The 13,839-nt window shown below is 37.7% G+C and overlaps 1 protein-coding gene across 3 annotated transcripts in view; it reads left to right on the plus strand.

Moving 5' to 3' along the window:
- Positions 1–11,924: 11,924 nt before the first annotated feature.
- Positions 11,925–13,839, plus strand: part of RALA (RAS like proto-oncogene A) — a 95,422-nt gene continuing 93,507 nt past the window's right edge. For all 3 annotated transcript variants that reach the window (XM_045828500.1, XM_045828501.1, XM_045828499.1), the window contains exon 1: positions 11,925–12,158. The gene's annotated coding sequence lies outside the window, so the exon portion shown is untranslated. The remainder of the gene's footprint in view (positions 12,159–13,839) is intronic.

Raw genomic sequence — 13,839 nt, forward strand, 5'->3', positions numbered from 1 at the left:
TTCCATACCCTGTCCAGGTGCAGCATAGAGGAGGCAATTCATCAATGTTTCTGTCTCACATCAATGTTTTTCTCTCTCTCTCTCTTCCCACCCCCACCTCTTTTTCTCCCCTTCTCTCTTTTAAATCAATAAATATATCCTCAGGTGAGGATTAAAAAACAGAACAATATGAACAAACAAAGAAGAAACAGACTCATAGATACTGATTGGTGTTTGCCCGAAGGGAGGGGACATGGTGGACTGGGTGAAAAAAAGTGAAGGGTTTGAGAAGTACAGATTGGTAGTTACAAAATAGCCTCAGAGATATAAAGTACAGCATAGGAAATATAATCTTTAATATCATAGTAACTCTATATGGTGTCTGATGAGTACTGGAAATATCAGGGGAAACACTTTGTAAAGTATATGATTGTCTAATGACTATGTTGTACACCCCAAAATAATACAAAATAATATTGAATATAAACTGTAAATAAATATTAAAATATAATCTGAAAGTCAAAAAAGAAAAGAGCAAGAATTAAGAGCACCTGCATAACAAATTATATAAGTGAAACAAGGCAAGTACCTAAAGACAAGTTTTTAGAAAAGGAATTGCAATCATATTTCTCTATTTGGATCTATAATAAATACTATTTCATCATCATAATGATATAAACATTTCTCATTGGTTTATAAAAAACAATGATGCTAGCAAACAGGAAGAATAGGAAAATTTGAGGTGGTTGTTTAGAACAAACCAAGCTGTTGTCTATCAAATTTTAAGTCAACAGATAATGTTTACAGTTGATAAAATAAGAAATGTCAGTGTAAGCTCATTATTGAGAAAGATGAAAGTAAATACTAGAAAAAATCTATAAAAGCTAAAAATACTTGCCTTTCAATATTATTGAAAAGGGGCTTTCAATATTATGATTTTTACATTTACAGCATGGATCAGTTTGATAATGATTTATTGTGGTAGTCTGAATCAAAGATGTTGATATCCTAAATTCTTAGAACCTATGAATATATTGCTTCACAGGACAAAAGATATTTGGTAGATGTGATTAAGATAAGGATCCTGAGATCAGGAAATCATCCTGGATTTTCTGGCAAACCTAATATAATCATAAAAGTTCTTATAAGAGGAAGGCAAAAGGGATAGAGTCAAACAGGAGGTGTGATGGCAAATAAGAGGTTGCAATGATCAAATTCCTGACTTTGAAGATGGAAGAAGACCGTGAGCTAAGGAATGTAAGTGGCCTTTAGATGCTGGAAAAAGCAAAGAGTAGAATTCTCCCCTAAAGTCTTCAGTAGGAACACAGCCCTGATAACTCATGTTAGACTTCTGAACTCCGGAACTGTAAAATAATAAATTTGTCTGCTTTAAGCCACTAAACTTGTGATAATTGTTACAACTAGAGATAACTAATACATCTATTTAGAAAATAAGAAAAAATAAAGCATGCTAAGACATGAATTATAGAAAACTTACCATCTACTGACAAAAGTAGTTCAAAATGAAGGGATAAATGAATCTGAATTAGGGATAATTTGAATATACTTATATGATTTTATGATTACTAATTTGAATTAGGACAAGGTTAGGTAACTAAAGACTAGCCACATGTGAGTCAATGCTTAGCCACATTCTAATACTCTTTACCATATGTATTTTTTATTATCCCTCCTCCCTTTTTTACTTCCCCATTCCTTGGTGTATCTTCTTTCTTCCTGTCATTGATATACTGTTGAGATAGCTATCTGGCTCCTCAGTCCAGTTATTCTATCATATCTTGGAAGGTTCCCTCTGTCAGTCAAGGTTCTCCAGAGAAACAGGACCAATTACATACAGAGAGATTTATTTTAATGAATTGGCTCCCACGATTATGGGGGATGACAAGTCCAAAATCCATATATCTGTTTGGCAGGCTGGAAACACAGCAGAAGTTGCCACTTCATACTTGAAACAGAATTCTCTCTTTTCCAGGAAATCTTTGTTTTTGTTCTTAAGGCCTTCAACTTCAATCCACTTATCAATAGTGATACCTTTTACTTAAATCAACTTATTGTAGTTGTTAACCACATCTACAAATTGCCTTCACAGCAACACCTGGAGTTTAATTATATAACTGAGTTCTATATTGTGGCCAAGTTCACAGATAAAATTAACGACCACAACCCTCAATTCTTGAGGAGTGGGTGGTAGGCACCATATTTGTGCTCTATTACTTTTCTTTACAGATGGCTGGTTCAAGAGTGGACACATCACTCCCACAAGACTATACAAAGACCTTACTAAAGACATACTAAGGAAACTAGAAAAAACAACAGCTGGCCCTCTCTGGTGTGGTGGCAGCCATGAGATGTAAAGACTGAAAGATATCAGTGGCCATATGAACAGCCAGTCATTCTGTACTAGAAGAGACTGAAGTCAACCTATAGAAAAAAAGGAGACGAGATTTGGAAGAGTCTTGGTTACAAATAATAAGGGCCAGAGGCACCCCTGCATTTTGAGTGGTTTAATTTCTTTTAGCTCTATGATCCTCTTATTCCCTTTTTTCTTAAACTAGATTGACCTGGAATTTATGTCATGTGTAACTAAAAGAGTCTTGACTAAAAGAAAGGGTATAATATTCTTTGTTATTTACAAATGTTCATATTTTCCCTCTCCTCTTGGGCACGTGGCGGGTTACACACTTTGAATAAGCATGACTACATGACTTGCTTTATCGATGAATCATGATTGGAAGTATAACACTTTACAAGCAAGTAAAAGATCTGCTAGGCTCATGGTGCGTGCAGTGATTGTAGAAACACATGTCACTTGGTGCCTCCAATGGCTGAGTTCCTAAGTGACAGCAAGGAGCAGGAAATCCCAGTAAACTGCAACTGTACATGTGTCATAAGCAAGCCATAAATGCCTACGATGCTAAGCCACTGAGACTTTTTGTTTTCTGTTACTGCATTATAATCTAGCTTATCTTGATTAACACAGAGGGCCTTCATAATTTTTCCTATAATTCATTCATTAAAAAAATATTGACCTAATATAGGGACATAACAGTACACAGAATAGATGTAATTCCTGCCCTCCCTAGTAAGAAAGACAAACAAGTAATCCAAATAAAGTGTGATATGTGTAAGGAAAGTACAGGGCACAAAGGGAGCAGCACAATCTTATGTTATCTACCACGTATGGGAAGGTGTGGACAGGCTTCCTGGATGAAGTCATATAAAAGATGAGTGGAGGGAAGTAGGAGATTGAAGGGTGAGGAGTAGAGAGATTCTCTCCAGAAAGAAGAAACAGCAGGGATAACATTGGACTTGATACATTACTCCCCTCCTACCCCACCCTCTACTTTTCCTAGACTGAATTAGGACAATATATACACTGATAAAAATGTGAAGTTGTTATTACACGGTGGTGTTAATTGTCAATTAATAGTCCAACTTCATTAAAAAAAAGAAAAGGAACAATATCTGGTGGGCTGGGATGGGAGTAAAAGATAGAAAATTGTACTTGAACAACAATTAAAATAAAATTTAAAAAAATAGTCCAACTTCAGAGTAATGCCACCTTTATTATTTTATTTTATTGATTTTTAGAGAAAAAGAGAGAGACAGAGATTTGTTGTTCCATTTGTTTATGTATTCTTTGTTGATTCTTGTATGTGCCCTGGCCAGGGGATCAAACCCTCAACCTTGGCTTATCAGGATGACACTCTAACCAACTGAGCTATCCAGTCAAGGCCAATTTCACCTTTGTACAATAGTGTTTGTGCAATTATTCAAATAATTTACTGCATTTGAATTTAATATTTTATAAAACTTAAAGAGGAAATGAAAGTGTTGCTAATAACAGCATAATTGAGACAAAAGTAAAAAAAAATCATTAGATTTGCCTAAAGTTGTGAATCTCTAGCTTAAATCAGATGTTTATTGGGCTTAAGTTGGTTGACTATGAATTCACATGGGAAGGAAAATAACTATATTAAAGAACATTTGGGAAATATTGGAAATATATCCTTGACAATTGTGTCTAAAATATAAACAATAAGAAAAGATATCAAAATGCTATTAAAATTATAAACTGATAATTACCACCCATAAATATTGCAATGATTCAGCCACAGAAAGAGCATGGTATAAATGAAAATAGGGATGCAACTTACTAAAGAATCTGTTATTCAAAAGAAAGCTGGAGTTCAAAATTTTCATTAATTTTTCAAAGTTTGTGTTAGTATCAAAAGTGGCATCAGTACTTTGCAAAATTTACATTTTCAATTTCTTTCCAACATGAAAATATATTTTGTCTATTAAGTGTCACCACAAATGAGAGGATTAGAATGTGAGTAAAGAAGTTAATTTACGATACAGTCGCCCCTCGCAATATCGTGGTTCACTTATTGCAGCTTCACTGTATTGTGGGTTAACCTGTGATATAGTAAGGGATGACTGTATACTTCACTGGTGAGTACCCATATAGAATTTCATATGCTGTTAAAATTACGTGGGTTTAAGAGTGCAGAAAGTATTTAAGAGTATATAAAGTATTTATAAGAGTGTGGGAAAGATTAATGAGTATGAAAGGTTTATAGGAGTGTGGGAAGGGTTTATAAAGCCTTAAAATAAATATAAATAATAAAATAAATATAACACCACTATTTCGAGGATTTTCACCTATCGTGGGGGTCTCTGGAATGTAACTCCCAAAATAGGTGAGGGATTACTGTATTTAATGTTTAATCTGTTTTAAATATATGAGGTCTACTCAGAAGGTATCTGGCCATGAAATATGAAAAATAGAGGCATTTATTGCAAGTACAAGATACAAGAAACATTGTACATAGGACAATGTTGCCTCAGACCCCTTCAAAGTAGGTATGTTGGGACCTTACACAGCTCTACCAGCTGCCCCATTGTATTTTCCTGAATCTCATCGATGGTCTGAAATCTCTTCCCTTTCAAAGGTGATTTTAGTTTTGAGAAAAGACAGAAGTCATAGGGCACCAAATCTGGGCTGTAGTGGGGCTGAGTCACCTGGGTGATTTGATGTTTTACAATAAAATCTGCATGAGATATGATACATGAGCAGGCGCGTTTTCGTGATGAAGCTGCCAATCACCAGTTGCCCATAGCTGCAGCCTTCTGAATCTACCAAATAGTTTCTGTAGAAAAATATTCAAGCTTAATGGAAAATTTGATGCAGATTCATTGTTCTATTCATTCAGTCATTTTGAAGGTGATGACCACAGAGTACACATGCTCACTCAATGGCATCTACTGCCCCCTGAATAGTACAGTAAAGTCATCATTGTTCACACATGTGCATTCCTGTCCACTCTCCTTGGGTGCCAGGTTACATCAATGTTGTGCAAACCACTATTATTATATTAACAATGGCTCGACTTCCTACAGACCATATGGCAGGGGCTAAGAGCTAAAACTTTTATATGACAGTTGGGAATTTTATAATATTTACATTATAATTGTTAAGACCTGGTATAATGTGTCTTACTTAACTTTTGCTCATTAAACTTTCATACATGTATTTTGGACTGCACCTATATTCTTGGACCTAGGTGTGTGTGTGTGTGTGTATGGTAAGCAGAGATAAGACTACAGAAGTAAACAAAATTAGATTGTGTAAGACTGTATAAAACATGAAGGAATTCAGACTATCCTGAGATTAACGAAAACATTGAAGAAGTTTAGGCAGAAAAGTTACATGATTCTACTTGCCTTCCAGATCATAATGGTTGCAATGTGAATAGTGGATTTAGAGGAGGAGAAGGCTGAACCTATTGGATCTTTACTACAATAACAGTAAGCAGGTACTAATAGCTTGAATCAAGGAAGTAGTAGTAGAAATGGAGTAGAATGGATGATTCTGAGATATACTAGGGTAGAAGGTTAAACAGCTTGGTGATTGAATGGATAGTGAGGAAAAAGAATTTCAAAGTAAACATTTAGATTTTTGGCTTTTGGCATTTGGTATGTGATGGAATTAGTTCAATTTGGACATGCTATGTTTGAGTTGGGTGCCTATAAAATACCCAAGAGATACCAAGAAGGGAATTGAATATTTTCACTCTTAGGAGTGAGCTCATGGCTAAAAGTCATCCACATATTGAAAGTAAAACCATGAGCATAGATGAGATCATCCAAAAAGGATGTGTAGATTAGACTAGATAAGAGCCTTAAAATTTCTTGGGATGGCAATATTTAAGCAAAACAGAAGTGTCCAAAGGGCAATGATGAATGGACAGAAAAGAAACAGTGAATTGTAGTATTACAGAAGGTAAAAGATTGTTTCAAAAAGGAAAGAATGGTCAACAATTAAAATGCTGCTAAAACAGATGTCATGTAATAGAGGTAATATTGGTGACTTTATTGAGACTAATTTCACAGCTGTGTTGAGAATGTAAGCCTGGTTACAAATAATTGAAGAGTAACTTGGAAATGACAGTGAAGAGATGGCAAGCATAGAAAGTTCTCTCAAAAATTTTCTTTAATGAAAGGAAGGAAATCTGAGGTAGAAACTGGAGGGAGGGAGAATATGTATGAGGAAGATGTTTTAAACAAATGAGCATGGTAATGAAAAAGAACCAGTACTATGAGAGACTGAAGACACAACAGATAGAGAAAAAATTAATGTAGCAAGGTTCTCAAGTAGATAGGAAGAATTAAGAACGAAAATATAGACTGAATGATGGCCTTGTCTTGTGAAAAGAATGGATAGGTATGGTTCAAAAGTTGTAGGTTTGATCATAATAACATGCACTACCTCATATAATTTTTAATTCTTATAATAAAATATATGGTATAATATTTTAAAAGGCAGAGTTATACAATTTGTGCAAGTGTCCTGCTTAATAATACTATTTCCTGTGGCTCCCAAGAATTAAACCCACTAGATTTATGGAATCTAGTCAGACATTCCTTATTTTGTAAGGTGCCTGGTACAAAGCCTGAAATCTAGTAAATATTCAATATTAATTTAATTCCCTTTCTTAGTTGACTCTGGACTCAAATAGCTGCTTCACCGATGAGGGCATCTAATTCTTCCTTCTGGTCTAACCCCCTCTACTTAACCAGATTCCTCCTGACTTTATAAATACCTTCTGTCTGGTCTATCCCTAAGTCTACCCTTGATAGAATGATAGAATAATTCATTTTAATGAAGTATATTAAAGACTAAATTAGTATTCAGCATGAAGATATGAAGGTATTCAGTGTGTGTGTGTACACCCACAGAGAAGAATACAAAAGTCACTAGAAATTGATGCTGGGTATATGAAAAAAATAATGCAACCTATACAATTGAACAAAAATTAAAATGGGTATCAATTTTCATAGTGACAGATACTGACCAAAGACATATTTTCAGACTTTGTCAAAATATACTAAAGAGCCCTTAAAAATATTGAACTGGGCTCTTCCTTTACCAATGATGAAAATACATAATTTTATTTATAGTTAGCAAGAATAAAAACTTGTTCAAGGTTCAAAGACTATAAAGAAACTTGTACAAGTAGGAAAATTAAATAGAATCAAACATATCTACTACCTCATTCAAGAGGCATATTTAATTTGAAAGATATATACAAATGGCTTCTAAAACATACTTGATTACATAAACAGTAAGAATCAATTTTGGAGCTAGTGCAGTGACAAAATAATGTAAAATACATCATCCCATGCATATAAACTATAATTACATCTTAAAGGATATAAAAATACTACACTGTAAATCCAAACAGTTGCAAATCCAAAAATTTATTCAATAAGTATATTATCAACATTTCTCTTCATATATCAAAAAAGATTAAAAGAAACAATATAGAAATATTTCCAGCTATACAAATTCAGGGATTCCATGACTAAAAATGGTAGAGGATTCCACCATTATTTACATACAATTTTTTCTACATAGGAAATGTTTATATCTAATACAATTTTACCTAATTTAACTCCGGGCAAAGTGAATGCTGTAATTAGACAATGAAGGCTTTACTCGTTCACACTTATATGTAGTTGCCATGTGCCAGATACTGTTCTAAGCACTCTACAGATGTTAACTCATTTTATCTTAAAACCATGTAATAGAATATGGTTTTAAAATAGTAATAAAAAATAATCCTGACTGGTGTGGCTCAGTGGGTTGGGTGTCCTCCTGCAAACCAAAAGGTCACCAGTTAGATTCCTGTTTGATACACATGCCTGGGTTGCAGTACAGGTTTCCAGTTGGGGGCTTGCAAGAGGTAACCAATCGTTGTTTTCTCTCCCTCTCTTTCTCCCTCTCTTCCCCTCTCTCTAAAAATACATAAATAAAATCTTAAAAATAAAATTGCTATTTTCCTCTCCACCTTCCCATCCCACCCATCATAGGTAGTCAGGTAAAGAACAGCAAACATCCAGTGAAAGATCTCTAACTTTGACTCGTAAGATTTCAGTTAATTTCTGGCTCTATTTAGAGTTCTCCATAACCTTGGATAAGTTACTGAAACCAAACTTGAATTCAAAGGAGGGTGTTATAAGTACAGATGCCTTAGGCTTCACCCAAGACATCTAACTGAAAGTTTAGAATAGGACTTGAGAATCTGAATTTCCTTGACAGGTGATTCTAAAAAGCAGCAACACTTGGGAACCATTATTTTTGTAGTCTCATCCTCTAATCACCTGACAGAATTATAGAAATATGTGGTCCACAAGGGTAGACATGAAGGGGAGCATTATAGACATAAATGGTCAAATCTCCACTTTTCTCCCAGTTTCATGTAATCTTACATTCCCAAAAATTTTAATGTATAAAAGAAACTGTATTAATTGTCATTCTCCAGAGCACTTGAGATCTTGCTGCCCATCAACTGTTGTCAGTTTAGCTCAAATAAAATCTTATAAAATTTTTCTACATGTCTGGATGTTTCTTACATAGATAAGATATTAGGCTAACCACACAAGACTACATGTTTTATATTGTATTTTTGATTAAACAATGATGAGAATACAGAAGTTTAACAGGAATGTTCACCTTCATGTTTCAGATAATTTCTCATTATTCATAATAGAGACATGAGTAATGCTTTTAACATAAAATTTCAGTTTGAGAACTATAATAAACTAATTGTGAGTTCTAAAATATGATTGTAACAAAAGCATACCTACCTTATACTTCTCCCAAAAGCATATATTACCTCTAAGTAGCAGTGAACATAAGAATTGTAGTTACTAAAATTTTACTTTTTATTCAATCTATCTTTTTTAATACATAAGGTTTGTTCATAAATAAAAATTAAACTCACAAGTCAAGAAATCTAAGCATATTTTAAAACAGAACTCTTTGTTTCATTATCTTTGAGTTGCCCAGGCAACAAATTTAGGAATGCTCATGAGTTCTACTGGAAATTGGTGCTAAATATTAATATGTACTTACAATTATGCCTATTCATCCAAGCACCTAGAAAGAGCTTTTAAAGCATTAATTTGTTATTTCTTACAATGTCTCTGAGAGGCAGGCTGGTAGAAAGTTATTCTCTATCTTAGTATCAAAGAAACTAGGTCAGAGAGGTTAAGTGGCTTTGCTAGAGTTATACAATGAACAAAACAAAAAAGGAACTCACAATCCTTGTTCTCATTTCTATTTCAGTACATTATCCATTAAATGGTTAATATACCTAAATGTATTTTTACTCTAGGAAAATTGAGAATGCACTTGAATAATCTATGAACTAAAAGTGAGAGTTCCCTATTTTTTGTGTTCAAAATGCTGCTCTATAAAAATAAAGAATAAGAACTAGTAATTTTTTTTACACTGTAGCTATTATTTGCAGGGTTTTTACTATTTGTGGTTTCTGAAGCCTCTGTTCAAAGTGATCCATTCTATTTCTGACTGCTTTAAGCCAGGTTAGCACAGCTGTGACAACCAAGACACAACCGAAACAGGCTAATGAATTTAAAGTTGTCTTTCATTGTGTTCCCATTGCTCATTCTTGAAGTCATCCTCCTTCTAGTTCTTCATTCAGCAGTTATTTGCACAACTTGCCATTCTGAATCCTTTAACTGTGGCCAGCTTTACTAAGCTAATGTCAATAAGCAAACTTAAAAAACTTTTTATTAAAATAACATTTTATGAGTTTATGCTGCTATCCTAGTTAACATTGCCATATTCAGTTCCCTGTAAGCCTAACCTTTATGATCCTTAGACCATTAAGCATTTGAGTATTATTAGTCTATGGATGGGCATAAATCACCACATGGGGATTTTTTCAATGGTTACAATTTTAGCAATTTTTCCAACAAAATGTAGGGAGAAAGGAGAAGTGGTTTTGAAACTGTGCTCAATAGAGACTGCCCTTTGCCTGGATGTGGTACTACAAAACTGGGGTTTTCCTAAATTCAGCCTAGATTCTCTCAGAGCTCTAGATCCATGTAGCAACTGCAGTGTGACCACACCGCTGGTACTCAAACTCACCAGGTCCAAACTGGCACTCATTTACTGCACCCCATCTCCCATCCCATCCCCACTGTTTGTTGTCTCATTTGGTACAACCTACCTTTATCCTTCCCAAAAAGCAAAATGGCATCATTGCCAATCTCCTCTCAACCCAGCACTTGACCCCCGCAATCAATTATCAAAATCAGTCGATTTAGCCTCCTGAATATTTTAGGAATTCATCTTTGCATGATTACTTTCATCCTTTATTCCTGTAATGGCCTCCTATCTACAAGCACTCCTCCCAAATTACCTGTCCCCCCACCCATAGCTTGTACAAGTATAGAGGGTGATTACAGCCTGCACGAATCCAGGGTCATTATTCGTTGCCTCACTGTGGAAGAGTTCTCATGATTTGCCTTCTACTTTTCCAGCCTCAATTTTTTTTAGAAACTCAGGCTTGAACATTTAAGTCCTGTAATTACCACTCTTGATTTCCTAACACATTATTTATCCCTGTGCCGTATGACCTGTTAGAATCATATTTGCTATCCCATTCCTTATTTGTGTGCAGGGAAACCCCTATTTACCTTTAAAATCTAACACATAGTAAAGTTATGTGTTCTTGCTCCGTATACTTCCAATTAAAATTTTGTTTTCATGTCTGTCTACCCACTGAATGGGTAATACCAAGCACGGAGTTGGTACTCAAATGTGGGGGCAGGGTGCAGTCAAGAGCTAAGGCTCTGTAGCTGCTAACAAATGTTAGGCAAATGATCTATTACGAACCTGTGTAATGATTTAAACAAAGCAACTGATTTTGTGGAACTACTTCCAACTCAGGCTACCAAATCACGGGATGGGGCCGCAGGATGAACTCGGGGCCACACCACACCTGCAGTGTCTTAGGAGGCTCCAGCCCCTTCTTAATAGGCTCTAGACCTTCCCAGGAGGCGACTAGTCACAGCAGTTCCATGTGAGGTCCGAGGCAACCACCGAGACCCTCTAGCCTGAGCAGGCGACTGACCCAACTCCTAGAATTCAGCCAGCGAGGAGGCACGCCGAAGGCTCCACTCCAGAAAACCCCGGCCGCAGAAGGCAGCAGCCTCCACTCTAGGTCGCCCCCAGGAGAAGGAGCTGCTCCCTAGAAGCAAGATGGCGTCCTTGGGTCTCCCTCCTTTCCCCAAGAACACCGTCTTAGTCCCCAGAAGAGAAACAAGGACGTTGGGGCGCCGACGACGAGGTCTGGGGAAACTCCACGAGGCCGTAGTCACAACCAGGTTCCTGGGACATGATTTCCTCTAAGATTGGGACCTAAGGTTGGGACCGCCCAAACAAAAAACAGAGACGGCCAGCATCCTGCAGAAGGTAGACGCTGGATAGCCCCACCCTCCCGACCTTTGTTCTTCAGCTGGGGTCCCCAGGACTCAGGGCTACGCCCCAAAACAGGAAGTCCCGCCCCCCGCCGGCCTGCCCCGCTCTCCAGCGCCCCGGAAGTACTCTACGGTTGCTGCCGCAGAGCAGCCCGGAGGAGGGTGGAACTCCTGTGAGCGGGGCGTACTGAGTTCGCCTCCTCATCTTCCTCCTCCTCCCCCTCCCAGCCTCTGCCGCCGCCCGTCGGATTCCTCTCTGTTGCTCCCGGCGCGGAGCCTTCCGGACAGGGGCTGTGGACTCTTCGCTCGAGCCAGCTAGCGCGGTTTCCGGTGCCCTCGGGGTGGTGGACTCGTGTGCGGTGCAGGTGAGCGATGGAGGGCTGGGGTGGGGGCCGCTCGAGGCCCAGCTGCTGGGCTTGCTAGGGGAACTTCACGCCCCACGTTCTGCCCGGGGACGAGCCTGGGATGGAATCCGGGCGCCGTGCTCGCTGCTGGGAGGGCTAATGCATCTCCGAGGGCAGGCGACTGAGGCGAGGTTTCCCGCACCCGGCACTCTTTCCAAGTTGACCCTGTCGGCGGGTCACCCCATCTCTGGCCCTACGCTCGCTCGGGAGACCCCTCCTGGGCGGTGCCCGCGACCCCGCTGCCGAAGTCCCAGCGCCTCATTCCGCCCATTTCCCCTCCTTCCTTCTCTTTCGACTATTTGGCTGTTGTACAGCAGTTGCTTTTCAGAAGCATCTCCATCAGGGTTTTGTATCAGCTAAAGGAATGGCTTTTTCAGACTGAAGTCGTTAGATTTTCCGCACTGAACTGGGCTTCTTGCACAAGTTTGACACATATTCGGGTAATCCAGCCCCTAAAACGAAGAGGAGAATATAGGTATTTTGACTGAGGGGCGTTTTCTCTGTAGTCCGTTCCTAAAGGTTTTCCAGAAGTGGAAGGTGTGATTTGTATGCATTAGTCTGGTATATGTGTGTAAGTGGGCGGCGGTGATCTCGCAGTGTTGTTTTAAGGTTTAAGGAGAATTAAGGAGTTAACTGGCCTTTGCTTTGGAAACCAGAATGTCCAGACTTGTGGGAGCTCATCCAGGTGTCATGGAAGTTGTGTGAGAACTCCAGTGCCACGCCCTACGTGTCAAGCCGAAAAACACCTAATTTACAAAGTGTGTTTGGTGGTGGTGGTGGGGAACCTTTATAAAACGGGTGTTATAAGTTAATTCCTGTTCTGAAAGTAAATCACAACTTTAATCATGTTCCAAAAATTGGGTAACAAATTTCTTTAGTGAACTCACAGTAGAAGGCATTCATTCATTTCAGCTTAGGTTTATTCATCTATTTAATCTTATTAGTTTATGTTTTTCTATCTTTATTAATACTATGTTACTGTAAAATAACTCGGACTCTAAAACATTATTTTTAGACTTTGAATTTCTTCAGGGCAGAAGCCATGTCTTCCTCATCTCTGTGTTTTGAGGTAATGTGGCCTAGAACATAGAAGTTATTCATTACTTTCTTTTTTTAAAAAAATTATTTGTTGCTTTTTAGAAAGAGAAAGGTGAGGGGAGAGAAGCATCGGTTTGTTGTTCCACTTTCTTATGGATTCATTGATTGCTTCTTGTATGTGCCCTGACCAGAGATGGACCCCGTGACCTTCCTGTATTGGGATGACCGTCTTAACCAACTGAGCTACTGGGGCTAGGGCCATTCATTCATTTCTTCATTGAATGAGTGAAAGTGTAGGTGAGCTCACAGTTGCCTTCCAGGAGTCATTTTATTGGGCTAGAGTTTTTTTGTTTGTGTTTTTATTCCAGTTTCCTGACACATGCAGACTTTGTCTGTTCTTTAGCATGGTCAAAGAACATTTTAAGAAGAATTCTTTGCTGTCCTTGCAAAACTCTCATTCCCTGAGAGGTTAAAATTATATTTGGGGCATTGTGTCTGCGTATTATAATAATTTGTATAGTGTTAAAGGTTTACTACTTGAGCATGTTTGTTCAAGGTTATCAAGTAGTGATTTCCTGGTGATAGTAGGTTTAAGTTTGGGTTG

This window comes from Phyllostomus hastatus, unplaced genomic scaffold, assembly GCF_019186645.2.
Source record: "Phyllostomus hastatus isolate PE091 unplaced genomic scaffold, TTU_PhHast_1.1 phas_scaffold_78, whole genome shotgun sequence".
NCBI lineage: Eukaryota > Metazoa > Chordata > Mammalia > Chiroptera > Phyllostomidae > Phyllostomus > Phyllostomus hastatus.